Source organism: Limulus polyphemus, unplaced genomic scaffold, assembly GCF_000517525.1.
Source record: "Limulus polyphemus unplaced genomic scaffold, Limulus_polyphemus-2.1.2 Scaffold1963, whole genome shotgun sequence".
Classification (NCBI taxonomy): Eukaryota; Metazoa; Arthropoda; class Merostomata; order Xiphosura; family Limulidae; genus Limulus; species Limulus polyphemus.
The window spans coordinates 209,070-214,605 of NW_013667573.1; positions in this window are offsets into that span (position 1 = coordinate 209,070).

Here is a 5,536-nt window from a genome sequence, read left to right on the forward strand (position 1 = left end):
ATAAATAATACACACACACACACACACACACACACATATATATATATATATATATATAGAAAGATCTTGTTTGGAAAGTCAAGATAAGTTTAAGACCACAATACTTTGAATGCAAACACGTTAATTCTGAATTACACGAACTATAGTTAATATATACTTTCGGAACTATTTTAATGAGTGCAAAAACTACACAATGGGCTATCTGCACTGTTTCCACCGGGGGGAATCTAGCCCCGGATTTTAGCATTGCAATTCCGTAAACGTAGGGCTGACCCACCAGGGGGTTCGAAAATAGTTAATGTTGCATGTAATGCACAGTTTAGTAAAGAAAATTCCATTCCAACATAATTAGTAGCCTATACGATCACCTAAGTCTAATAATTAATTAATAACGTTTTTTACGTAGATACTAGTTTTTATCCTATTTTCACCTGTTAATCTGTATAGTTACTAATTGCTAACTAGTATTAATCCTATGTTTCACCTGTTAATCTGTATAGTTACTAATTGCTAACTAGTATTAATCCTATGTTTCACCTGCTAATTTGTATAGTTACTAATTGCTAACTAGTATTAATCCTACTTTTCACCTGTTAATCTGTATAGTTACTAATTGCTAGCTAGTATTAATCCTACTTTTCGGCTGTTAATCTGTATAGTTACTAATTGCTAACTAGTATTAATAATACTTTTCGGCTGTTAATCTGTATAGTTACTAATTGCTAACTAGTATTAATCCTACTTTTCGGCTGTTAATCTGTATAGTTACTAATTGCTAACTAGTATTAATCCTATTTTCGGCTGCTAATCTACTGTTGTCTTCAGCAATTAGTATACACACCAAACTAATTACAGATTCAAAGGAGAGGGAAAACATCATTTATTTATAACATCCTCTGTGGATGTGAATGCTAATACACTGGATAAACAAAGACACTGTAAAAGTTAGAATTCAGGAGCAAAACAAATATTGATAATACCAACGTATCTACAATAGCCCATCGTACCCGAAAAAAATACTATATAACGAATTGAAATGATACTGAAATAATAGGCTATAAATCATATATGAAAGAATGAAATATAAAAGAAACCTTCTACATCCACCTTACTGATAAATGTTCAGTCAGTCTAACAAGGAAGTCAGCAAGTTGACAGCAACACCTAGATACTCTCCTTAAAAACATTAAATAGTTTGCGTAGGCTAGTATATAGTATATATCCTATTTGTGTAGAGAAGCACGTTAAGCTAGGAGACTTGTATATAAAATATATATATATATATATATAAACCATAATGAAATATTTTAATACATACTACATGTTTTGACGTAGCATTGGTTTGTCTTCAAATACAAACAAATGGGTTTATATACAGAACAAAAATATCTCTAGGGGCTATGGGTAATAGGAAGTAACAAAGGAGTGTTATCACGTGACGACAAAAAAACTGGAACAGAGTTATTACGTAAAGGAAGGTCAGTTGATTAAAGTTCCAAAGAGGGAGGAGACTCTAGAAGAATGGTGATGGACAAAACTTCCTTGATGGAAACTCAAGATCAAATCTTGACCATCACAATGAACGGAACTTCCCTGAAGACGGTAGTAGATTAATAGTCGAAACGTAGGATACAACTAGTTAGTAATTAGTAGGTGACTTAAAAAGTTACTAATTAATAATTAGATTTAGGTGATCGTATAAGTTATTAACAACCACAATTATTCGTTTATATAAACTTGCCAATAGCGAAATCGGTCAAAGAAAACTGATTTATTCTGTTTCTACCAGCTCTAGGTTGAGCTTCAGTTAATGTTTTACACTATAGAGCAAACACAAGGCAAGATAACTATTATAGTTTATAAACGTACACTATGTATCACGTTTATGTGCTTTTTATTATTGACGTAAAATTTGCAATATTAGAAGCTTTACCTGCAGGGTACTGGGATAATACTTTGTGCTGAAGAAAGTGATTCATCAGTTGCTATACTTTTCTTTACCGTTTCGGCAACTTCCATGCTGGAAACTATGAACTGAAATAGAATGTCACGATGCACGTTGAACCTACATATAGGTCGGAATCCCTAACAGAATCACTGTCTATTTCTCAATGCGCACGTGTGTTTATGAATCCACCTGGGACGCATACCCTTAACAGACTCAGTTCAACTTCACAGTTTCATTCATCACGAAGCACTAGTGCTGCTCTCTGTCGGAGAGCCTTTACGTGGCAAACTTCTCTGAATGCTGTTTTAGGGGCCATGCATGACCCTCAAACAGGTTCTGTTCAAGTCGAGTGACATTCTTAGTCTTGAAAAGAAGAACTATCTTGGCAGTAGAGCAACAATAAAAATGTTCACATGACATTTAAGAATTAGATAATGGATGATCTAATGTTGCTTAAATAAACTAATTTATTTAACTAAAGAGTCCAGCTGGAAAACTCTTGCAAAGTCTAACATAAATTTTTCTACAGAATCTGTAGATTTGCTTAAACTTCTGTAGTATATGGGAACAAAATTTGTAAGAAATATAATAAAATATTTGTTTTTAACTCACTTAACCTCACAGTCTGTAATTATGAAAAGGAATAAGCCAATTAATTCGTATGATTAAATTTTTTATATAATAGCTAAGTATTTATTACATACGTAGACTTCGATAAGTTGACTTATACGATATTTAACGTGACTTATTTAACAGTGTACTTTAAAACATCATTTTTTGTTTTTAATTGTTTGTTTGTAATTAAGCACAAAGCTACACAATCGGCTATCTGTGCTCTGCCCACCACGGGTATCGAAACCCGGATTCTAGCGTTGTAAGTCTACAGACATACCGCTGTGCCACTGGGGGGCTTTTTGTTTTTAATAAGCCAGATTACATCATGAGTTCAGAACACAAAGTTCTTACAGTATTCCTGACTTTTCCTTTTACCTTGAAAGTGGTGAACGTAAAGCTTTTCGCTATAGGGAGTAACATTACTTAATATTTCTGTGGTTCGCCTGTCAGGCTATGAATCGAAGGATCCAGGGTTCGAGACACGCTATCGCTGAGTACGCTCCGCACTTTCAGCTTTGATCATGTTTTAAAAGTGACAGTCACACGTATTATTCAGAAGTATATTTGTAGTTAAGCACAAAGCTACACAGTGGGATATCTGTGCTCTGCCCACCACGAGTATCGAACCACGCTTTCTAGCGTTGTAACTCCGTAGACATACCGCAGTGTCACTGGAGGGATATTCACTAAATAACTGTTTAAATAAGAGAAAACTTTCTTAACTTCAAGAATAACCTAGGTTGAAAGTGAAACGTTAACAGTGCCCAAAATATAACGTTTCAGACGTAATGGCCTTTGACACTGATGTCTCGTCCCATTGATGTGTCTGATAAAAACCAGGTGTCATTAACGCTATTTGTCCTTGTCTTTATCAGGGATTTCTTTCCTACGCATGAAAAACCATTTGATGCAGGCTGGAGTTAACGTTTCATTGCTCACATAAATGTTGCTACAAAAATGTATTAAGCACCTGTTTCAAAACCACCTTCGACACGACACTCGATTCAGCACAAGGTAAGGTCATGAATTGCGAAATCGTATCCCCCCCGAGTAGGTAAATTTGTAGACTTCCAAAGATAAAGTTCAATATCCTACTGTATAGCTTTTGCGCTGAAGCAAAAACAACAATAATACGACGTTGTTTGATTTGATTTCGTACACATTTATACAAAAATGCATATTGTCATGAAAGTCAATCGCTAAAAACAACAACAAAAATATGGCCAAAACCGTACGAATAACATTAAACTAACGTAGCAACAGACAAGTCAATGAATTATTTCAAATTAAAATCTTTGTGTTAAACTTTAAAAAAATATGTGTTATTTCAATGCAAAATAAGAAAAGTGAATGAATTCCATCAATTAAGTAGTAACTGAAAGCAGTGCAAAATATTGTCGACCTGGTATGTCCTACAAAGAACATCCACAAAGAATTACAAATTGTTTGAGAAAACTTCCTTTAAATCGACAGGTAATTCTTTTATAAAACCTTAAATTCCAGATAATAGTAAAACACGATTTGCTATTAGTCAAACTTGAAATCGTCACATCGACGAAAGATCCATTTCTGTTAATACACAGTAGACAGAAGGTTTAATAATATTTTACATATAAAATATACACCTCTGTGGTAATATGCAAAAGGATATCGTTTGTTTAGCCAACCTTTTGGGTGAAGGAGGATTGTTTAATCTTCGAGCACTCTTGATTAGTAATTATTTCTTAGGAGATAATTATTTTTAAATCAAAATAACTGCCAAGAACAACAACAACAGCCAACCCTTATTCTTGCTATACTTGTTTAAGCTGTTGGAAATGAAGCTATACTTGTTTACGCTGTTGGTAAATGAAGCTATACTTGTTTACGCTGTTGGTAAATGAAGCTGTACATTGTTTACTTTCATATGCATTTCTGTTTGATTTCACTCTTGCACAATCTATACAAGTTTTCTATCTATGCATATTTATAAAATGTACTACAAGAACTGTAGTAATCAAGGTGGCGCTAGTGATCACAGGTCTCATATGGTATAGAGCAAAGCATTTTACCTGAACAAGTTCTGCTATTCTGTGAGTCAATCAGTAGCTGTAAGAAATGCAGGTGGTCTTATTGATCACAGTCCTCATATGATATATATAGCAAAGCATTTTACCTGAACAAGTTCTGCTATTCTGTGAGTCAATCAGTAGCTGTAGAAATGCAGGTGGTCTTATTGATCACAGTCCTCATATGATATATATAGCAAAGCATTTTACCTGAACAAGTTCTGCTATTCTGTGAGTCAATCAGTAGCTGTGGTAATGCAGGTGGTCTTATTGATCACAGTCCTCATATGTTATATAGCAAAACATTTTACCTGAACAAGTCCTGCTATTTTATGAGTCATTCAGGAGCTGTGGTGATGCAGGTGGTCCTAGCGATCACAGCGGGGACTGTTTTAACGTGCAGCTCAGATAGTTTTGTGTTTCCAAAAGTTCAATGTGCAGTTAGAAATTGAATTTTGTGCAGTTGCATTTTTCCATGTAAATGCCCGAGAGCTGCAGAATCACAGATGTTTCTCTAAAACATGTACGACACATTTTATGGATATTAATCACCAGATAAAATTTTAATAAAAGTTTCACGAATCTATATAAGTATAATAGTAGTGTCTGTTGTACGTCCATGTATCCATGGAACTACTTCGCAGGGTTTTGGTGGATATTCACCCACTTTAATATGGAGGTTCATTGGGTCCATGGGGAGATACATACAAAGTTTCAGTTTTGCATTTTCGTTTTGCGGTTTTTATGGGCGTTTTTTACCACTACTTCGCCCCCTGTTGATGGACCTTCACTAAATTTGGCATGAAGGTTTGTTGGGTCCGTGCGGAGATACATGCAAACTTGCGGTTTCACGTTCTGTGTTTTACAGTTTTTATGGGCGTTTTTTACCACTACTTCGCCCCCTGTTGATGGACCTTCACTAAAT